Below are 24891 nucleotides of genomic sequence, written 5' to 3'. Positions count from 1 at the left end.
TTGTTGAGCAAACTAACCAGCACTACCCCTTTTTGATGTGCTCAAACATGGGCTTCATTCCTTGCCCACACTACTTGTCCCTTACTTGGACAAGCTTGCACCTTCTCATGCTCTTTGCCTAAGTGCAAGAGCCATGGGATCCACTCATCCCATCACATAGCAACCCTAAAAAATGAGCTCATAGGCATGCAACTCTCTTGGGCAGCTTCTATGCAACCTCCTTTTGTTGCAAATCTCCTCTCAAACTTGAGAATGGCATCTCCAAATCTCTCTCAAATCCTCATAAATGCAAATCCAAATGATAATATGAGTGTGCATATTTTATTTTTCATAATAACTGAAAATAATACTTAATCAAAGAACTCAAAACCAAGAAATCTATACATAAATATTCACCTTGACCAAGAGTCCACCCAAGCTCTGATACCATGTTAACAATCCAAAAATGGGATTGATCATGGTGATAGACATAGATTAAGCAACATAATTAAGGTGGATTAAACCACACTAAGAACTCCATAAGAGAGAGAGGAAGATTACGCACTCAACACAAGTTCTATTGCATATCTCAAATGAACCATACAATGATATAGGCTCTCTAGCCTACTTTACATGTCATCATCCATGTGGCACTCCCTTTTCCACTTCTTTTGGTCAACACTCACACACCATTCAATATTACATGTAGCATTCTTATCTTGCCACAATATCTTGCACCTTTAGGGTGCTTTCCCACATACACACAGCACCGCAATTACATCTCTCAACAATATGATGATGATATGTGAATGGATGAGATGTGATGTGGATGGAATGTATGTGATGTGATGCGGATGTAATGAATGTGATGGATGTGAATGGATGCGATGAGATGTGAATGGATGTGAATGTGATGTGATGTAAATAGATGTGATTGGATGAGATGTGATGCGAATGGATGTGATGTGATGTGATGTGATGTGGATCGGGGTAGATGTGAATGGATGAGATGTGATGTGGATCAGGTTAGATATGAATGGATGAGATGTGATGCGAATGGATCAGGTTAGATATGAATGGATGAGATGTGATGCAAATGGATGTGATGTGATGTGGATCGGGGTAGATGTGAATGGATGAGATGTGATGTGAATAGATGTGATGTGATGTGATGTGGGTAGATGTGAATGGATGAGATGTGATGCGAATGGATGTGATGTGATGTGGATCGGGGTAGATGTGAATGGATGAGATGTGATGAGGGTAGATGTGAATGGATGAGATGTGATGAGGATAGGTGTGATGAGATGTATATGATGTGATTGGATGAGAATGGATGAAGGATGATGGGAATAGATATGACTGGATGTGGAATAAGCAAAGTGAATTGATTTAGAAGAATGTGGAATAACGAGAAATGATGTGGAACAATGTGGAACGATGAGAGTTCGTTAGAAACTGTTATTTATGACCTATTTTCAAATGACTATTTTATGTCAAGAATGCTAGGAAAGCATTTTGACCATCTTGTGAATGAGGTCGTGGAGACCTATGTGATAAAGTTGCAACATCTGATGGAGAGTCAATGGAGGACGTCTCGCGTAGCAAGGTCAACTGAGGTCTTGACCAGCCTCGGTTCAATTCAAATGGTGAGCTTCTGGTACGGTGGATGAGGGACCAAGGAAGCGGCCTATGAGTGAAGCGCTAGGTGACCTGCGAAGGAGCCTAGAGAGTGCTAACCATACGGTGCTCGGGCTCTGGGTCGTCGAAGATACCCACACATGCATCGAGGAAGAAAATGGAACAAGGTGTTAGAGTTGTTTTCTGAGCTCGGGCATGGATCTGGTTGATTGACCTTGCTGGTCCTCAACGAATAAGTCCATGCCCCTTTTATATGGATCTGTAAAAGGCCCCTGAGTGGACAGGTGGTGAGCGTTCTGGTTGCAAATGATGCCATAGGTACACCGATGAAGGAATGATTGGAAATTAGAATACCGAATATTTTGGAGGATTATGATCAGTAATACTATGGTGGTTTCATTAAAAGATTGTTTTAAAGTCACCTGAATCTATGAAACAGGCAATTTCATATTGGGTGTGTAAGTGGTGTGACTATCTTGAAGTTTGCTTGAAGCACCGGTGAGGGGGCCTGGGAACTCTTTTCCCTGGTACCCGAGATAAAACATAACCAAATTCCTAAAAGAATCCTATCACTACAGTGGTTGGGCGGTGGCTAACCCATGGGCTTGCTGGACTGATGGATCCCTAAAATGAGACTCAATTTTGTTATGTTACAATAGATGAAGTAAATCCCGAATAGTCCTTGTTCTATGGAAAAGAATCAACGGATGTGCCTCTTGACGAGGAAAAAAAAGAGTTGGTTTCTATGATCCAAGTGCAAGACTCTTCCTTGATCTGACCATGTGACTTACGGGTTCGGTCGGATCAGTTGGGTTAGTTAAGGCTCTTGACTTACGGGTTCGGTCGGATCAATTGGGTTAGTTAAGGCTCTTGACTACGTTAGAATAAAAATATCCTAGAGGAATCGCCCGTGCTTTCTGGGCGAGGGAAGTTTTTCCGTCTTCGATTTTGGAAGAACCGAGGGATTAGTCTCTTGTCCGGATATCCGTGGGCGAGGCCCCGAGTGAGAGGCTCTGTCTTGTGCAACAAGAAGTGCTACTTCCGCTGCTAGCACCCCCGATTTTGTTGCGTGGAGGGGGCAGGGATCTTTCATATCTTTTCTCTTACTCAATCTTTCAAGTTGGTATGCCATCTTGAAAAGACTCACTATTAAAGTGTGTGCAGGGGCTCTATGGACAGCACCAAGTAAAGAAAGGTCATTTTTGTGAGGGTATGTGAGGAGGGATGGATGCATGGACACATGTCCAACACTACCAAAAAAGGAAGATATAATAAATTTGATACTAATTTTTTTTAAATAAAAAACATAGCAAAATCCGTTGGAATCTTTATTTTTTCACGTTAGAAAGAGAGAGAAAAATTTGTAGAAGATAGAAGAATATTCATTCTTGTAACAAAATCAAACTCTGAATCTTGTGGCTTGGAAGCATTGCAAATATATTCATGGAATTGCATCAAGATTTAGGTCTTGCTTGCCCTACAAGCCAACCAGCCTAGCAGCTAACACCGCCTGTTATGTCAGACCCCTCCCTCCTCTGCCTTATGTCAGAGCCATCGCGCCTGGAAACTTCAAATTTGCACAGCCTTTGATGCGCATTTAAAAGAGCTCAATATACTAGCCAGTGGCCACATTAGAAATAACATGAGGCTAAAGAGACACACACATCCAAAATCTTGCAGTGCACACTGCAGCAGCAGCAGCAGCAGCAGCGAGTCAGACAACGGGCACAGAGGGTTTCTCTGCCAGATTTTTGATTGCAGGTGCGCGTTGCCTTGGCGTTTGTCGCATGTTGGCTTCCCATCGTGAAGGCTGCTGAATGTCATAGAGGCAAGGAGGAGCATGCCATTTTAGCCAGGCAGGCTCTCTCTCTCTCTCTCTCACACACACACACACACACACACACACACACACACACAATTCTCTCCACACCTCTCTCTCTCTCTCTCTCTCTCTCTCTCTCTCTCTCTCTCTCTCACTCACTCACACACACACACAATTCTCTCCACACCTCTCTCTCTCTCTCTCTCAAACACCTGCACACACCCCTCTCTCTACCCCTCTCTCTCTCTCTCTCTCACACACACACACACACACAAACAATTCTCTCTCTCTCTCTAATTAATTTAATTAGTTTAAAATCTAATTAGTTTTTAAATTCTTGTTTGTAACTAATTATTATTTACAATCTAATTAGCATTTGATTAGTTTAGTTTAATTTATACTTAATTAGTTTAGTTTAGAGTTATCTAGTTAAAAATTAGTATATGGATACGAATTAATCTTAATTGTATGGACTAAGCAAAGTGATGAATCCATACATAATACATACATTAAAAAAATAAACTACAAGGGAGTGTACATGAGATTATAGTTTCAGTAGTGTCAATTGCACACACACACTCATCCTTACATGTCCAAAATAATGAAAATATTGGGAGGGAATTGTTTGGGATATTAGATAGGCAATCTTCGAATTTGGGAGGGAAATTTTGAAACTAGGGTTTTGGAATCCTAGGAGGGAAATTCAAAATTTAATAGATAGACATTGGTGCCATACTCATATTCAAAACAAGGAGGGAGAGTGGTGATAATGGGGATTAAAATTCAAATTCAAAACCACATTCAAAATTGAGAATAAAAAATGGGGGAGAATGGCACTACTACCATTCTCCATAATACCATGGGGGAGAATGGAAACATTTCCATTCTCCCCCATGAAGGTGATGTGGGAGGCCTTGAGAATGGCACCACTACCATGCTTCCTTGAATGTAAGGGAGAATGGTAGTGGTGCCATTCTCCCTTTCAAGGTGATGAGAGGCCTTGAGAATGGCACCACTGCCATTTCTTCAAAGAACGTAAGGGCGAATGGTAGTGGTGCCATTCTCCCCTTCAAGGTGATGGGAGGCCTTGAGAATGGCACCACTGCCATTCTTTCAAAGAATGTAAGGGAGAATGGCAATAGTGCCATTGTCCCCTTCAAGGTGCCTACACACACCCCTCTCTCTCTCTCTCTCGCTCTCTCTCTCTCTCTCTCTCACACACACACACACTTGGGAAAATTCAAAATTCAATGGGATAGACATTGGTGCCATACTCAAATTCTCCCCTTCAAGGAAAATAACACCACTGCCTCTGTAAGGGAGAATGGCAATGGTCCCATTATCCCCATGAAGGTGATGGGAGGCCTTGAGAATGCCACCATTGCCATTATTTCTTGAATGTAAGAGAGAATGACAGTGGTGCCATTCTCCCTTCAAGGTGATGGGAGACCTTAAGAATGGAACCACTGTCATTTTTCAAAGAATGTAAGGGAGAATGGTAGTGGTGCCATTCTCCCCTTCAAGGTGATGGGATGGGAGGCCTTGAGAATGGCCATGGTTCCATTCTCCCCTTTACCTTGATGGGTGGCCCTAAGAATAGAAGTGGTGCCATTCTAACCTTCAATAAAAATGATGGGATACCTGAGAATGGAACCACTCTCATTCTTCCTTGAATGTAAGAGAGGAAGGTAGTGGTGCCATCCCCCCCTCCTTTCAAGATGATGGATGCCTTGAGACTAGTTCCATTCTTCCTTGAATGAAAGGAGAGAATGGCAGTGGTGCCATTCTCCCTTTTTCAAGGTGATGGGAGGTCTTGAGAATGGCACCCACTGCCATTCTTCCATGAATGTAAGGGAGAATGACAGTGGTGCCATTCTACCCTTCAACATAATGGGATGGGAGGCCTTAAGAATGGCAGTGGTGCCATTCTACCCTTCAACATAATGGGATGGGAGGCCTTAAGAATGGCAGTGGTGCCATTCTCCTCTTTTAGGTGATGGAAGATCCTCAGAATGGCAGTGGTGCCATTCTCCCCTTCAATAATCAAGGAGATGGGAGGCCTTAAGAATGGCATCACTGTCCTTCTACCTTGAATGTAAGGAAAAATGGCATCACTGTCATTCTTCCTTGAACGGCATCACTGCCCTTCTACCTTGAATGGCATCACTGCCCTTCTACCTTGAATGGCATCACTGCTCTTCTTCCCTTTAAGGTGATGGGAGGCCCTGACAATGGCAATGGTGCAATTCTTCCTTGAATGTAAGGGAGAATGGCAGTGTAACATTCCCCCCTTAAAGGTGATGGGATGCCTTGAGAGTAGCACCACTACCATTCTTCTTTGAATGTAAGGGAGAATGGCAGTGATGCCTTGAGAGTAGCACCACTACCATTCTTCTTTGAATGTAAGGGAGAATGGCAGTGATGCCATTTTACTTTACATAAATCAAGTTTGGTGGGAAAAATGCACCACTGTCATTCATTCTTACTAATGTGATGGGAGCCCTTGAGAATGGCACCACTCAAATACATGAATTTGATTATGAGGAGAATGGCAGTATTGAAATTCTATTCTCCAAACAATGTAAGCAAGCGGAATGGTAGCAGTGCCATTCTCCCATACTAGAATGAGTAATAAGGGGGGAGAATTGTAGTGGTGTTATTCTTCTTATATTACTTGAAAGGCATTGGCATTTTTCCTTGCTTTGATTATAATATATTAGGGAGAATGGCACAACTTCCATTCTCTCTCTCAAATTTGAGGAAGAATGGCTGTAAGATTCTTCCCTCCAGTTTTTGAGATATAAAGGTATAAGAATCTCCCCTTCAGTCTCTTGTAATCATCCCCCCCTCAGAAATGGAAAAAGATCTTGTTTTACCCTGTTTTGGCCTAGAAAGAGAAAATATCTAGAGAGAGATAATTCAAAATTGAGATATCTTTGGATACAAAAATTCTCCTAATGTCTAAAATGGATTTTCCTGAAATAGAAGTTCAAAATGAACTTTCCAATGTGCATTAGAAATTAATTGAAAATGGTATAAGGGACCTTAGCTTAAGGGTCTAGATTTTCAAAAAAATTTAGATTATGGTCCAATTAAGATTCCAATGGGCCAATTGGATTAATCCAAGTATTGGGATGAGATAAATGCAAAGAATAAAAGAAAGTACCCAAAAATGAGTAAATGCTCACATAAGATGAAGAGTTGACTCAGTACAAGGTTTATTAGATAAAACTAAGGTATATTACTAAAAAAATGAGATATTTTAGAGAAATGATGCATTTTTGACACCTTGGTAAGGAGAGGGAGACTCTTGAGGTAGGCTCCTTTTTCGCATGTGTGCTTGGATATTCTAATTCAAAAAAATGTGATATTTTTATCTCTCCTCTCTTCTAGAGCAAACTAGATCAAAAAGAGAGCCAAACTGATCCAGTTGGATCTTGTCCAAATTGAGTCAAACTGAAGCTGAAAATTCTAGAACCTAGTTGGACTTGGTTAGACCCTCATTCCTTTGTAGTCTCATCTTTGAGCTATACCATGCCAGTATTATCTTAAAATAAGCATATTTTCTATTATCCCTTAATTTTCCTCTTCTCTTGGGAGCTTGAAGCTTCTCTCTCTCTCCAACAACTCTTGGAGTTTGCTCTTCTCCTCTTGGTGTCCAATTGATTGGTTGGGGGCTTCACTGCTAATTAAAGAATCAAGCCAAACTTGGAGGTAAGATTAATTTTTATGGTTTTTTCAATTATCTCAATGACTTTCTTCTTCTCCAACCACTCTCAAGCTTGAGAAGCTTTCAAAATGACGATTTTTATTCAAATCAAGCTTTCCCAAAGATTCTAAATGTCTAATTAGAATTAAGTTAATCTTTATGCTTAATTGTAATGCTTTTCTTAAGTAAATCTCTCTTAAAAAGAGTAGTCATCGTTATAACTAAATCTTTAGAAAAAGGATGCTTCTCAATGATAGTCTCTTATTTCAAATCTAAACTCTAGGCTTGATGAGCTAGAGAATAAGAATTGATATTTTCATGATTTTGAGTTAGTAAAAATATGGTTAATCCTTTTTAGATTGTTTATGAGTAGAAAAGAATTACTTTAACTCATTCTAAAAAGGAAGTAGCAATTTTGGAAGCTATGGCAAATTTTTCAGAAAAAAAAATACATATCTTATTTTTATGCATAATGCTAAAAGAGGACTTCCTACCATATTCTAGGTTTAGAAATTGTAAGCAAAAAGAATGATTTTTATCATATTCATGAAAGAATACTTTTTAGTATATATGCATAATTATTTAATTAAGAGAAAAGAGAAATTTTTGATAAATTTATTTTTATACATAAGAATTTTGATGTAAAAAGAGGAATTCCCATGATATTCGAGATCCAAACAATTAAATGTTAAAAGATGAATTTTTGGCATAATTCAAAATATGAGTATTTATCAAAAGTAAAATTTCTGAGTATTATCATTTTTAGTTGGAAATATGGGTAGACTTGATTTTTGTAAATCCCATGAATCTTTTATTAAAAACGAAGAATATCGGATATATTTTATTTTGAGAAATTTGAGAGAGAATGTGAAAATTCCATCGAGAAAACTTGGATAATTCTTAATCAAAAAAGAGAATTTGGAATCCCTAGGAGGATCAAGGATCCAATAAGAAAACAGAAGTTAGATTTAATCCTCATTAATGAAGCTTAAGGAATGAAAACATAATACATAAATGCTCTTTCTGAGTTTTTACTATAAAATTCTGATAAGGTTCATTTCTTCTTTTTAAACCTTCAACAACACTCCGATACTTCGATTTAATGGGATCGAGAAAAAATTACCTTTAACTAAGCCAAGCAATTGGTAGAAACTTAAAAAAGTTCTATCAGTATCGAAAGTAGAGAAACCGTACTGGATGTGATGAGATATGGATGGATGTACATAGATGTAAATGTGATGTGATGAAATGTAAATGGATGTGAATGGATGTGAATATGATGTGATGAGATGTGGATGGATGTAAATGGATGTGAATATGATGTGATGAGATGTGGATGGATGTAAATGGATGTGAATATGATGTGATGAGATGTGAATGGATATAAATAGATGTGAATGTGATGTGATGAGATGTGAATGGATATGAATATAATGTGATGGGTGTGAATGTGATGTGATGATATGTGACATGGATGTAAATGGATGTGAATATGATGTGATGAGATGTGGATAGATATAAATGGATGTGAATGGATGTGACGAGATATGAATGGATGTGAATGGATGTGACGAGATGTGAATGGATGTGAATGTGATGTGATGATATGTGAATGGATGTGATGAGATGTGAATGGATGTGACAAGATGTGAATGGATGAGATGTGATGTGAATGGATGTGATGAAAGATGGATGGATATAAATAGATGTGAATGTGATGTGATGAGATGTGAATGGATGTGATGAGATGTGGATGGATGTAAATAGATGCGAATGGATGTGATGAGAGATGGATGGATGTAAATAGATGTGAATGTGATGTGATGAGATGTGAATGGATGTGACGAGATGTGAATGGATGAGATGTGATGTGAATGGATGTGATGAGAGATGGATGGATGTAAATAGATGTGAATGTGATGTGATGAGATATGAATGGATGTGATGAGATGTGCATGGATGTAAATAGATGCGAATGTGATGTGATGAGATGTGAATGGATGTAAATAGATGCGAATGTGATGTGATGAGATATGAATGGATGTGATGTGATGAGATGTGATGAGATATGGATGGATGTAAATAGATGCGAATGTGATGTGATGAGATGTGAATGTGATGTGAATAGATACGAATGTGATGTGACGAGATGTGAATGGATGTGAATGTGATGTGATAATATGTGAATGGATGTAAATGGATGTGAATATGATGTGATGAGATGTGGATAGATATAAATGGATGTGAATGGATGTGACGAGACGTGAATGGATGTGAATGGATGTGACAATATGTGAATGGATGTGATAAGATGTGAATGGATGAGATGTGAATGGATGTGATAAGATGTGAATGGATGAGATGTGATGTGAATGGATGTGATGAGAGATGGATGGATGTAAATAGATGTGAATGTGATGTGATGAGATGTGATGAGATGGATGTAAATAGATGTGAATGTGATGTGATGAGATGTGATGAGATGGATGGATGAGAGATGGATGGATGTAAATAGATGTGAATGTGATGTGATGAGATGTGAATGGATGTGATGAGATGTGGATGGATATAAATAGATGCAAATGTGATGTGATGAGATGTAAATGGATGTGATATGATGAGATGTGAATGGATGTGATGAGATGTAGATGTATGTAAATAGATGTGAATGTGATGTGAATAGATGCGAATGTGATGTGATGAGATATGAATGTGATGTGATGAGATGTGAATGTGATGTGAATAGATACGAATGTGATGTGATGAGATGTGGATGGATGTAAATAGATGCGAATGTGATGTGATGAGATGTGAATGGATGTAAATGGATGTGATGAGATGTGGATGGATGTAAATGGATGTGAATGTGATATGAAGAGATGTGAATGGATGTTATGAGATGTGAATGGATGTAAATAGATGCGAATGTGATTTGATAAGATGTGAATGGATGTGATTTAATGAGATGTGAATGGATGTGATGAGATGTGGATGGATGTAAATAGATGCGAATGAATGTGAATGGATGTGATTTAATGAGATGTGAATGGATGTGATGAGATGTGGATGGATGTAAATAGATGCGAATGTGATGTGATGAGATGTGAATGGATGTAAATGTGATGCGAATGTGATGTGATGAGATGTGAATGGATGTAAATGGATGTGATGAGATGTGGATGGATGTAAATGGATATGAATGGATGTAAATGGATGTGATGAGATGTGGATGGATGTAAATGGATATGAATGGATGTGAATGGATGTAAATGGATGTGAATGGATGTAAATGGATGTGAATGGATGTGATGAGATATAAATGGATGTGGATGGATATAAATGGATGTGAATGGATGTGATGAGATGTGGATGGATGTAAATGGATGTGAATGGATGTAAATGGATGTGATGACATGTGGATGGATGTAAATGGATGTATGTGAAGAGATGTGAATAGATGTGATGAGATGTGATGTGGATCTGGGTAGATGTAAATGGATGCGATGTGATGTGATGTAATGTGGACTTGGATAGAAGTGAACGGATGAGATGTGATGTGGATGGATGTGATAAGATGTGATGTGGATCTGAATGGATGTAGACAGATGCGGATGAATGTGATGTGATGTGGATAGATGTGATGAGATGTAATATGATGTGAATGGAGGAGAATGGATGAAGGACAATGGGAATAGATATGAATGGGTGTGGGTTAAGCAATGTGAATTGATGTAGAAAAATGTCGAACAACGAGAAATGATGTGAAACCATGTGGAAAGATAATAGTTCATTTTTAGAAACTATATTTATGAAACCTGTTTTTAAAAGACTGTTTTATGTCAAGAATGCTAGGAAGCATTTTGACTATCTTGTCGATTATGGTCATTTGATGACCTAAGTAAAAGTTACACAATAGCTGACGGAGAGTCAATGGAGGACGTCTCACGGACAAGGTCGCGTGTCAAGGTCGGTCGAGGTCTTGACCAACCTTGGTTTGATTTAAAATTGTGAGCTTCCGATACGGTGGATGAGGGACTAAGGAAGCGGCCTATGATTGAAGCACTAGGTGACCTATGAAGGAGCCTAGAGGGTGCTGATCATACGATGCTCGGGCTTTGGGTCGCCGGAGATACCCACGCATGCGTCGAGGAAGAAAATGGAACAATGAGTTGGAGTTGTTTTCTGAACACGAGCATGGATCTGGTTGATTGGCCTTGCTGGTCTTCAACGCTGAACACGAGCATGGATCTGGTTGATTGGCCTTGCTGGTCTTCAACGGATGAGTCCATGGCTCTTTTATATGGATCTATTGGTTGATCTTACTGATCTTCAATGAAGAGTCCATCTAGATTTTCTTATGTGATTATAATTCCGGGTACTATGAGCTAGGATGAAAGATCTCTGTCCCCTCCGCGCAACGAATTCAGGAGTGCTAGCAGCAGAAGTAGCACTTCTTACACGAGGCAAAGTCCCTCACTCGGGGCCTCACCCACGTATATCCGGACAAAAGACTAATCCCACGGTTCTTCCAAAACCGAACCCGGAAAAACTTCCCTCACCCGGAAAGCACGGGCGATTCCTCCAGGATATTTTTATTCTAACGTAGTCAAGAGCCTTATCTAACTGAACTGATCTGACCAAACCCATAAGTCCCATAGTCAAATCAAGGAAAAGATTTGCACTTGGATCATAGAGACCAACGCTTTTTTCCTCATTGAGAGGCACAGCCGTTGATTCTTTTCCATAGAACAATTTTTATCCGGCATTTGGATGCATAAAAGAAATTCTTTTATATCAAAAGAGTGATTTTCATCATAAATGGTTTTTATGATGATAAAAGTGTGACTTTCATTAGAATTGGATTTTATGGATAAATAGATGCATATAGAATTTTTATATTTAAATAAGGGTTCTCTTTAATCCTCTGTTTGGTTTTCGTAAAATTTGGAAAAATAAATAAGCAGATAATCTGTGAGAGGAAATTCTACCGTTTCATACTCATTAAGATGGTAATGAGAAAATTTAAATAAACTATCGAAGTCGGAGATCGAGATAAATGATTATTTTATTCCTCTTAGGAATTCATGTTTAGTTTAGAAATCTGTAAGCAAATATTCAATGAACGAAATTTTAGAAAAAGAGAAATTGAAATATTACCTTTTAAGAAAGATAGTTTAGGAAGAACCTTTCCAGACTCAAACTCTGATTCAAACTATTGACCAAGACCTAATTCTTTCGTCAATTTCAATCAATGACGATGTGCCCAGTTCAGGAAAAATACACTCAAATCACTCACCGAATCTGAAACTAAGTTAAGACTTTTGATTTTGACTGAGGATCAAGTTAAGAGAATTCAAGGAATTCAGTTTGGAATTAGAAGTATTGGGATACGGATTGGAATTCAGTTTGGAATTAGAAGTATTGGGATACGGATTTAAGATTTATTGAAAACTTGCATAGAAACCATGTTTTCTTAAAGGACTATCTTACGCTAGAATGCTGGAGGGAGCATTTGGCATACGTGTTTATCTAAGGAAAGTTCGGTTTGCAAACAGCTAGCGAGGAGTGTTCAAGGGACAGCTCACGCGGCAAAAACCTGCCCAGGTCTTGACCAGCCTGGGTATGGTGAAAAATGGTGTGCTTCCGATACGATGGGCAAGGGCCGACGAAGCGGTCCCTGAGTGAAGTGCCAGGACACGTAAGGAGGATCCTGGAGGGTTCTGACCAGGCGATGCATGGGCTCGCGGTGCTTAGGACACCCATGCGTATGTCGTAGAAGATATATATATATATATATGTATGTTGACAGAATGATTATTGTAATCTGTTTACTGGATCTCATTGCTGAGACAAGCTGGTCCCAACGGAGAGTCCAGAGTGGTACTGTTTTTGTGATACAAGGGATTAAATGGAAATTTTGAGTTATGAAATCTGTGACCATATCTGTTTTGTCAATGGATTATTTTTATATTAAAGTTTTAAAGAGGAGTGTGTGCGTATCTATTTTCTAAAGCTAAAGTTAAGAAAGGCATTCAATTATGGGTGGATGAGTACTTGTCTGGTTCTACCGATTCTAGTGGTATGGTGGTGGCTAACCCATGGGCCGGATGGGGTTAGGTTGGAATTAGTGGAGTTTTAATAATCAAACTGAAAAATCTTAGGATTACGCTAGGATTCAAGTAGTTAGTTAATTCCCTGATAAATTTCTCAATTGAGATGATCAACGGCTGTGCCTGATCTTGATTAGGAAAAAAGCGTTGAATTGCTCAGATGATCAAATTATATCAGTGATAGTTTCCTTCTATTTGGTTTATTCAGGTGGAGGATAGTTTAGATTTTGATCTCGTTAGAAAAACTCGTTAAGAAAATTCAAAAAGGTGGAATCATCCCCACTTTCTGGGCATGGGAAATTTTTCCGGTTTCGGTTTTCGGAGTGACCACCAGCCTAGTCTCATGCCCGGACATTCGTTGGCGAGGCCCCGAGTGAGAAACCCTACCCCGCGCATGAGGGGGCTGCTTCCGCTGTCAGCTACCGGGAGTCCAGTGCGCGGAGGGGGCAGAGGGACTTCACAGCTGGTATCAGAGCGCTGTTGTAAATTTAAGTAACATCAAAAGAAATTGCCTAAATTTTTAATAGAAATCTGAGAAAGAAATGTTTTTCGCTTGTTAATACTATGTGAATGAACTTCAAAATTGAAAGACTCATAAATTGAATTGGAAATTTATAGATGGATACTCCGAACCTATCTGGAATTCCTGGACTCTCTCAGAGTCAGGATATGATAGCTTTTGCAATTGATCACCTCATCAACTCTGCTATGACCCGAATGAGCAGAGTGAGACTCGCTCGCCATTTTGAGAGTCTTTACTTTCCTGATCCTCTTGAGCGATGTCGGTATATGTGGTTCTGTGGAGGACGATGTATTAATGTCAGTACCAGTCAGCGTCAGAGGCTCAGGCAAAATATTTCCTTGGCCATGATTCTGATAAGGCTAGGACTTGTTCAGCATGTTCAACTCTCTGATCATTCACCCAGGAACTTCAGAACTTCATGCCGATTTTTTTAGGCTTCTTAGCCGCTTTATCCCTAGAGATAGAATTACAGCCCCTCTTTGTGTAATGAATCGTGTGTACCATGGCATGTCTCCTTCGCAGTTTCGCTTTTTTACGATTGAGGCAGTGATTTTGGGAGCCGTGATGCTCTATGTATATATTTAAAAAAAATTATAATAAATGATATTTTGCGAAAACAGTTCCATTTTGTTTTCATGATTGTGAAAATGGTTGATGAAATTATCAGGGTAAATCTTGCTGTAAGTTGTATGATGAAATAACTATATGTTTAAAGATAAAGTTCAAAAATTAAATAATCATAAAGCTATTGTCAAAGTTAAGCTGACAAAAATCTCATTTTATCAGTCATGAGGCGCGCAGTCCGTGCAAGGCAACCAGATCCTCTAACTGATGACGAGGAGTTAGATCCGAATGTTCGCAAAGCCCTGCACAGATCACAGCCTGGTCCCTTCAAGGGTGAAGGGGAACATTTAGGTGAAGTTGTAGAAAAGTGGATTGAGGCCATGGAGGAAAATTTTGATGTAACTGGCTACAATGAGAGAAGCAAGATGGCACTCGCCAGGTTAAAGATTGTGAAAATGGCCAGGGTTGTGTGGAGGAATCACTGCAAGACAAACCGTCTCGACCGAAATACCCAAACCTGGACCGATCTCAAGGCTTACCTCAGAAAGAGGTTTTGTCCCCCCAGGCTTTCTTGAAACTAAGATGAATGAGTTCTTGAACTAAAGCAGGAAAACCGGACAATTAAAGAGTACCATCAGGATTTTGCCCTTCTCCTTAAATATTCCCCTCAATTGGATGAAGAGCAGTTGATGGCCACGTTCATTCGGGGAATGAATGAGCCATTGGATACTTTAGTCAAGAATGCCAAACCTATCCAATGGCTCGTTCATTCGGGGAATGAACGAGCCATTAGATACTTTAGTCAAGAATGCCAACCTATCTCAATGGCCGAAGCAGTAAGAATGGCAAAGGATTTTGCCAAAGCCTTTGTAGTAGTAAAGGTCCCGCCGAAGCCTGCACCCTCTAACTTTAAAAGATTCCAAACCCAAGGAAGTACTTCAAACTTTCCACCCCCGAAGAGGCAGCAAGGCCCGAATCAGAATTAGGATACAGGAAGATTTCGAAGTGAAGGAAGACCCTTCCCCCAGAATACTTTCTCAGGAGCCTGTTTGGGACATCATAGCATAGCGGATGCTACACTCCAACCCACACACTTGTCAATCCGTGAATGCAACCCGGTTAGCGCATAGAGGCTATCCCGAATGGGAGAAGAAGAGTTAACCACACACTAATGACCTCTAGTCCTACTCAATCCTTCTCAACACTCAAGCAATCAATCTTACATAATCAAAGCATCAAGATTAGGCTACACTTAAGCACACAAATGCAACTTATGCAAGGAACCTAATATGCAAAGAGCTATCACACAAGCCTCAACTACACATTATTTCAAGCACAAGCTTCATCACAAGCACTCTACAACTCACAAATCAAAACATCATTAAGAAATCTAGATTAGCAAGAGTGTAGACCAAAACCTCATATCATTGAAAATGTAAAGAATAGAAAGTACATGATTGAAACAAGAATGGAGATGGAGAGCCTTGGGAGAGCACTTGAGAAGGAGCTATGGAGCAAGCTCTCTCTATGAGCCTCTCAACCAAATGACCAAAGAGTCCTCTAGCTCTCAAATGAGCCACCTTTTATACAAAAATTCTAGAACTCTCAAAAGTTCCCATGTGGGATTATTGTCAAGCCCTCTCCCACATTCTTCTACAACTTTGAACTCTTTTCAAGAGCCCTAAGTGTCTTTTTTGTTGCATCCTTGTATTGATCTTCATTCGTCATGCAACACTCCCCCCTTCCTATTTTGCGCACGTCCTCGAGCGCGGTAGTAGCAAGAGCTGCAACAAAAAAACAATGGATACAAGTAAAGTCCTTTATTGAAAAAAAAAGAAAAGAAAAGAAAAACGAGCAAAGATACTAATTTCACACGTGAGCATACAAGTGCAAGGCTGATTAAAGTTTCAATGAGTACTAAAATAGGTGAGTCAAGACTAGTCAAAGTGAGACTTAAGTGGTAGATAGTGCTATGCAAAGGCAAGTGTGCTTTGTACACCGCTGGTTATGACCGCAGTCTCAATGTCCTACAAGTATGTAAGTTATTCCTAAGTGGCAAACCTACTCCTAAATATGAGCAAAGGTGATTGGAACTCTTTTTTTTTTTTTGATGTGTGTGTAGAAGGTGATAAAGATTAAGGTTCCATCCCAAAGAGACCCAAGCAATGGCCAAGAGACCTCCTCCAAGAGAATCTAAAGACCGCTAAGTATCTCAAGGGCGACAGACCCTTTTTCTCTCTTTTTTTTTTAATGACATAAGGAGTACCCCATGAAGATGAGGGCATCGGTCCCGAGGGCCCATAGTGTACCCCAGAGTCCTACCAACATCCATCAAGGCGATAGATTCCTCAAAGGTCTTTTTCTGAAGCTTTTTGACATCAGTGTTCACCCCATGGAAACCAAGGCATCGGCCCCAAGGTGCTAAGACAACCCCAGGTCCTACCAAGCATTTCTCATGGCTGTAGACACGTCATGTCTCAATTTACTTTGGATATATTTTTTTTTAGGGTATAATTTTTTTTTATAAATTATTATTACTCCTAGCACCTAACTCATATCTAAAAGGTAGCTACCACTAGGGATAACTAATATACCTTGAAAGCATAAGAACTTGGCATATTCCCTTGGTATATATCCTACACTGTCTTTAGATAGAAATATCTTTTCCTAAGTCTTCTAAGACTCTAGAATTCACTCACCATATTTTAACAACTAATCAAAAACTTAAACCAGCCAACATTGTGTGAACATGCAAACCATATATTCGAAAGATAAGAGCACATAAAGAAATAAAGATTAAGATTTGAATACACCTGTTGTAGTGCCCTGTTGATGTTGTTCGTTTGCAATTATGCATTGCTGATTTTGTGCAGATTGCTCCTCCTTGATCTTTGTAAGCGTAGCATGTCTCCCCCCTTCCTAGTTTGTTTGCACGATAGGTGGACTATTGGAGCGTGTTTGATGCTCTTGTTTTTTACGGAGATTTCTGCAAAATTTTTATTAACGAACACGAAAAGAAAAGAAAAATAAATAAATAAAATTTGCCATTGGTGCCAAACACCGAATATAGCCGAGGGGAAAAACCCAATGGGAGAAAAGTGCCCTGGCTTGTCGATCTTATTGTGGAGTCACTGAGCTTACCCTTGCGCTGGTGGTGGAGATCATCTCAAAAAGAACATAATCCTTTAAAGGCGTAAAGAACCACACTATTCAAACATTGATCTACCAAAGAGCTTCATTTGTAGTGTTAATGCCTTATCTTTGGTTTTAGGTATGTCCTTCTTGAGTGGAAATTTTATCAATTGTCTTGGAATTTGAGCAAGATAAGAGGATTTAGGTTTTGAAGTTCTAGAATCTATGCTCAAATGAGACTCATGTGAACTTGGATGTGTCTTAGGTACACCAGTTGATGGTGGAATTGTGTAACAAGGATAAATTGGGACAACCGGTGTTTCAATACATGTTTTAGGAAGATCAACACAAGTAGTTTTGTAGGTGCTATCATAGCCACCTTTCCTTTCTTGAAGATTTTGTGTTGACTTCTTTTGCACCCACTGATATGGACAATCAATTGTGGCTTTTGGAATCTTTCTGAAACACTCTTTTATCCCTGTCAAAGCATGGCATTTTGGAAGCCAAATTGCTGTTGCACCCTCATAATAGCCTTGTGCTTTGAGCACATTTTTTGGGACCCATTGAGTAACAATCTGAGGTTTGGGCTTGGAAATGATGTGCTTCTTAAGAGGCTTAGCAACTGGACTAGATGGTACAAGTTTGTACGCATCTTTGGGTAGCCACATTGATAATTCCTTCTTACCTGGCCTTCTTTGAGCAGCAACTAGAGTAGTTGGAACATGCCAGCCGTGGCCCTCACTTGAGTACTCATCAATTATCCACATCATTTGTTTTGGAGCTTCAAGAGCAGATTTTGAAAGTGGGTTGTGTAGGGTAGAAACACCACCCTTTTGACACGATATAGCTCGTGGAGTAGCAGAGACTTTCTCTACATGCAGTGCTGTTGTGGATGCATTCCTATAGTACAAATCATCTAGAAGATCACGTGGTTGTACCATTCGTATAGGTATAATGTCATATCCATCTGAGTCACAAAATTGAATTGGCTTCGGTAAAGCACATGTCGATAATGTTGCAAGGACATGACTCCATTCTAATGGATCAATTAAATGCTCAGGGAAGGGTTGTGGAATGTATGCCTCATCTGATACACTTCGATTACCCTTAAGTCTCTCAGTGTTGAAATCCCTACATGAGGCTCCACACATCCATAGATCTTCTCTTCCATCTGACAATGTAACTTTTGAGACCTCAGATGAAGCAGAATCAAACTCATCTATTGGAGACCTTGTTACATCACGATATGAGTGATTCCTTAGGTTGACCCTTGTGATGACAGAATCATGTCGGAGGTACAAATAATTGTATCCCCAATCTTGAATCATTTGAAATTGTCGCATGAATGGTCTACCCAATATCACTTCATAGTTTGGATGTTGTCCAAAATCTACTACTGCAAAGGTGTGCTCATATTCAATCCCACACGTGGTGACCAATATGTTCTCAAGCAGCCCAAGGGGATGTTCTAAGCTTCCATCTGCTAGCTGCAAGCGCATCCTGGTACTCCTAATAGCTGGTTTGCCCCACTTTTCCCAAATGGACCTTGTCACAATGCCCACTCCTGCGCCACTATCAAGTATTGCAGTTGAAGATACTTTTCGCACTTCTAATGGGAGGGTAGCATTTCCCTGATCGTCCTCACAAAATTTTCCTACTTTGTTGATAGGAACTGGCATTACATGCTTTGTCTCGTGGTGTATAGTACACTCATGGTGACCCTTTTGTAGCAATACCTGATCTGACAAACATGTGGCAATATCATTCCACAACTCAGGTCGAATTTTTATCAAATCAAGCAAAGGTAAGGTACAAGCCACTGGTGCTGACAAAATAGCTTGCTCCATACTCATATCTTTCTCCTTTGTCAACCTTTTATGCATGGAGGGTATCCTCAAGGTTTGAGAACAGTTCTCATATTCTCCCAGATATGATGGTAAGGTTTTCATTGTATGCTTACTTCTAGGAGAAACAATTGTTTGACCTTCCTCTTGGATGCTTGGACGTCCAAAGTTGTTTTCCGAGTCTCTGGTAAAATCCACCTCAGAGAATGGAGGCGAACTAACAGAAGACATGTTCTCATTAATTTTCTCATTTACTACGGCCCACATGTCATTTGCCATGTCCTCATTAGCATCAATAACTTCATCATTGCATGGGAAGACAAGGCTAGGTGATGGCAGAATGTCATCTTTCAATGGAGTGTCAATTGGTGCAGACCTTTCGCTATGAGCTTGTGAAATGAGCTCACTTTTCATTTCCCGACTTGATGACACTTCTGGTATGGTTTCTAATGTTGGCTTAAGAGAGGTTGGGCCCCGAGGAATAGGTGGTGGTGGTCCCTCAAGTATTGACTGAGTTTCCCTAATGAGTTGCTAATGTACAGCTAGATTGATCTTCTCCTCATGAGGGTTTGGGTATTCTTGAAGCTTCTTGGGTAGCTCAGATAAAGCCGCAATGCGACTTCTATGAGCATCAATGATGGCCTCTAGAGTCTCATTTACTTTATCCACAAAAACAGAACCCCCAGAACTAACCTCAGTCGTACTAGCCTCATCTTGTTTAACACTAGGCCCAGGTTGAGGTTGATGTTCCTCATGCACTTCTTGGGAAGTAAAAGTTTTATCCCTTATGTTTTGTTTAGAGGTTTCCTGAGAACTAGTGGATGTACTTTTAGTTTGTTTGTTTCGGTTCTTCTTCCGTCGAGTGGTCTTTTTTCTACTGGACTGTAGGGTCTTGTCCACTAGATTTGTTTTTGCATCCCTAGTTCGAGGTGTCTCATCAGTTTGCATTTCTGCATTTCTTGTCTGTGATCTAGTCATGACTCTAAGTGGCACGACATCCTCATTCTCAGATGAAGGTGGTGATGGAACTGCCCCTACAAGGTTAAGTGAGACCTTTGGTTGAGAGGTGCCCTCCTCATGTGGTTTCAGCAGACAGTCTTTTGGGAAGTGTTCTACACAACACCCTAGACAATATCTTTCAATTGGTGGAAACTGTTGTACTGTTGTATTGGATCGAGAAGCTTGCCTAGAGCGATGTGGACAATCACGAGCCCAATGGGGTTCTCCGCACTCATAACAGGGGCCCATTGGTTTGGCCTCTACTTTCCTTGGCTGCCATTGACCTGAGGGGCCTGGAGTCCTAGGTTGGTAGCCGCCTAGCAACATTAAAGAGTTTTGTTCCCCTGGTTGAACGTCCAGTGCTGGGTTTGGGTATGCGGGACTTTCAAAAATATTTTCTTTGGATGAATATGATACATATTCTTCCTCCACATAGCCTGGGTTTACCAATTCTCTACACATATTTGAATTATCATAGTCCACAACCCTTACAGGAGCCGTCCCAGGAGCAGGAGGTTGAGCACCAAGAACAGGTCGTGCTTGTTCTTGTGTCATCGGTGGCTTACGTTCAAAATTTGTATACTGTTGATACATTTGTGGAGCCACTCCACCCCTCGGCTGCTCACGTTCCTGTCTCATTCTCGCGATGCGAGTACATTCCTGTGTGGTATGAGTAAAGTTCCAAGCACAGGCTTGGCACCACTTCTTTGTGGGTTGGTTTGTGACTAGAGGAGAAAAGGTATTACAGTCCTCTGTTTTATGGTCACCGCCACATGCTCCACAAAGATGAGGACCTGTAGGAAGTACACTCCTCATTCTCTGCTGCTGTTGTTGTGGCTGCATGGGTGGACGATAGGTCTGTCCCAATCTCCTTAGTACTAGGTTAGCTATCTGGTCTGGATTTACTAGCGCGCTAGACCCTGAACTTTGGTCATCACCCCACTGATTTCTAGGTTTCACCTCAGGGCCAGAACCATCTTGGAACTTGAAGTTATCGGTGAAATCCATAGCATCATGGCAACACTCATTGAAACTTGTATGCTTCTTCGCATAGAGATGTGTATGCAATGTCGAATTTTTGAGGCCTTTTAAGAAGAGAGAAATTAATCGACTTTGGGCGGGCTTCTCATCTTCTGGGCAACGATTAATGTACTGCTTCATTCTATTTACACAGTCTCTAACACTCTCATTCTCGCCTTGCTTGAAAGAGTAGATGTGTGCTACCGTGTCATGTTGTATTCCCATCAAGGAAAAAGCAGCAATGAATCTCTCTTCCAAAACTCGTAAAGAAGATTTGTCTGAAGCCTCTAATGCCTGAAACCAAGCCAGGGCTTTTCCCTCAAGAGTGAGTCCAAATCCTTCAATTTGAGTATGCTTATCAGCCACTTGCTCAGCTCGAACTGCTTGTCTAAATGCTGCTACATGATCGTATGGATCTCCCGACCCTTCATACTTCTTTACCAGTTTCTGAAGAGTTGATGGCCTTACTTGTCTTGAATACTCATCATAGGGCCTACGGCCTCTTACTCTCAGTGGGAATTGTTCCTCTCTTTGGAAAGATGGTCCACATGTTTCCAAAATTGGTGTGGGTACCCTATTACCAGCCTCACCAAACCCCTCCAAAGATCTTGTCGCCCTCATTTCAGGAGGTGCATTTATAGGAGGCCGAGTTGGCTCCCCTCTCCTCCGATTGTCATAGTGAGAAAGATGTTGGTGTGGTGTGACCTGTGGTCGCACATTTGGTGTAGGACGATATCTTGGTGCTAGAGTTGGGCTACTAGCTGTGGTCCACTTAGATGTTGAAGGTCCCTCTCTAGTGAACTCTCGTAGGGGAGGAGCAACAGTTTCTCCAAGAAAGGCTGTCTCTCCTGGTTTGGCTGTATTTGTTGAGAACACTTCCATGAATAATGGTTGTTCTTTCCACGTGAGTTCCCGAATCTCTTTCCAATCTAAGGTTCGGTATTCATTGGCCCATTTATCAATTATTCTGTTCATGTGTCCTGCAAGCTTCTCAACTACCACCACATGAGCTAGAGGAAGATCCAGCTGTGGCAATCTAGTTGTGGCATAATATCCCTCTAACGAGTCCTTATAGACCTCTTGAAGTGGGTCATCCTGTAAGACCTTTGTCACAGGAATTTGTCGTACAAACTCCCATTGGCTTTCAGCCCCCTGATCCATTTTACTCTTGCCTTTCCTATCCTTTTCCAAATTTAGATCTACAAGAAGTAAATCATCTATGGATGGCCTTGAGGACTGGGCATTGGATGGTCCAGGCATGTCTGGCTCGATGAGCCAATCATCTCTAGACACCCTTGCTCTGGAAAGTTCTGATAAGTCTAAGAACTCGGTTTTAGAGAGCTCCCCTAATTTGTCTACCTTTTCTGGATGGTAGGTGACATCGTAGCGAACACCATCTCCACCCATGTACATGTTACGCTGGTCATTGACTAGAGGTGCTCTATCAAGTTCTGAGAAAATGTCTGCGATCTTAACAAGGTACCTTTGTTTTGTGGGTCGGATTGGGATTCAGAAAGGGTTTCAGCAATATCTGCCAAATTTCCTACCGATTGGGTCCCACTTTCTTGCGTAGGTACTCTAGAAGGTGCCCTAGGCCCTATGGCAGAATCTACAAGACGTCCCGACCGCAAGTGCATAAGGTCATTTTTTTTTTGGTTTTTTTATGTGTTTTTGTTTTGTTTTGTTTTTGTTTTTGTTTTTGTTTTTAAATAATATATATATATATATATATATTTTATTTAACCTACCTAATCACTAAATGCAACTAAAATGAGTATGTGTGGCGTAACTACCTATCCTTTTTTTTTTAATTATGATTTTTTTTAAAAATGATTTTATGTTTTTTTTATGTTTTTATTTTTTTTAAATTTACACAAAAATTATGAATCACACTAAAAAGATACTAATTATGCACAAAGTTACAAAAATTAAAAAAATGCAGGTTAAACTAATTATGCAAAAAATTTAAATGAAGAATTACAAAATATGCACAAAGGTAGACTCCTAAAAACACTTAAAAATTTATTTTTATTTTTATTTTTATAACTTTTCTTTTGTTTTCTTTTGTTTTTTTTTTCTTTTTGTTGGTTTTTTTAATTGTTTGTTTGTTTGTTTGTTCTTTTTGTTTTTTTTTTTAACTAATGAATTTTGTGCCTAATTACAAAAGATATAAATCTACTAATTATGCATCATTTACAAAAATTCTAAAAAAAATAAAAAATAAAAATAAAAAAAATGTAAGCTGCTTTAATTATGCAAAAATTTAAATAAGGAACAATGGATTCAAAAAATATAAAATTGTTTTTTTTTCTATCTCTTTTTCTCTTTTTTTTAAAAAAAATTAAAAAAAATTAAATTGTTTTTTTTTCTCTCTTTTTTTTTCTTCTTTTTTCTTTCTCTCTCTTTTTTTAATCTCTTTTTCTCTTTTTGTTTTTTTTAAAAAAAATATTTTTTTGTTATTGTTTTTTATATTTATTATTATTATTTTATTTAAAAATGTAAAAAAAAAACATGAAATTTTAAAAATAAAAAAATAAAAAAAAATAAAAATACACCTACCTTATCCGCCGCTCGCCGCTCGCCGGGCTTCGCGCTGCCGCACGTGGGTCGCCTTCAAGCCCTCTTCTACAGCTGCCACTCCACCAGTCTCTCAACTCCACGCTGCTACCTTCTCAACTCAACACAGGTCGGCTTCCACCTCTTCGACGGCCTCTGCTCTGCTGCTGCTGCCAGTCGCCTACTCCTCTTCCACCTCCGGTTCCTCTTCGATAGCCTTCACGCACTAACAGCTTCGCTGCTGCGCCTCCAGCAGCCACGCTTCACGCACGAATATTTTTTTTTTATATTTTTTTCCAGCCGCCTTTGCTTGCTTCTGTCAGCTGCCTGCGTCTACTCCTTCGCTTCCCACTTCTACTCCAGCCGCCTACGCCACAGTCACCGCCTCACACAGCTCAACAGCTTATGCGGGCTTCGCTACAGTCACTGCCTCTCTTGCAGACGCCGCCCACGCTACAGTCTGCGAGCTCTTTCAGTGTACATAATTTTTATTTTTATTATTTTTTTTAATAAAAAATTCCGCCTCCACACGCTTCCCACTGCAGACGGCGCCTTCACCACCTCCTTCTACCAGCGCTTCACGCCAGCAGTGCCTTCGCCGCCCCACTGCAGCGCTCGATACAGCCGCCTCAATGCAGCGCTCAATACAGACGAACGCCAGCAGTGCCTTCGCCGCCCCACTGCAGCGCTCGATACATCCGAACCCCTCAGCTGCCACGTCAGACGTAAAAAGGAAAATATATATATATATATATTCCTTTTTTTTTTAAAAGCCGCCTTTGCTCTGGCTGCACCTGCTGCTTCAATGCATATATAAATATATATATAAATATATATCCTTGCTACGCTTCCAACAGTGTGTGTGTATATATATATATATATATATATATATATATATATATTAAAAAGTCGCCTCCAATGTTCTACCTCCCACAAGCCTTCGCTATAAGCCGGCCGCCCAACCGCTACAAGGTATATATATATGTATATAT

The sequence above is a fragment of the Cibotium barometz genome, chromosome 36 (genome assembly GCF_041138505.1).
Source record: "Cibotium barometz isolate CiBa-2024 chromosome 36, ASM4113850v1, whole genome shotgun sequence".
Taxonomy (NCBI): domain Eukaryota; kingdom Viridiplantae; phylum Streptophyta; class Polypodiopsida; order Cyatheales; family Cibotiaceae; genus Cibotium; species Cibotium barometz.
Note: the sequence above shows the minus strand (reverse complement) of the source record.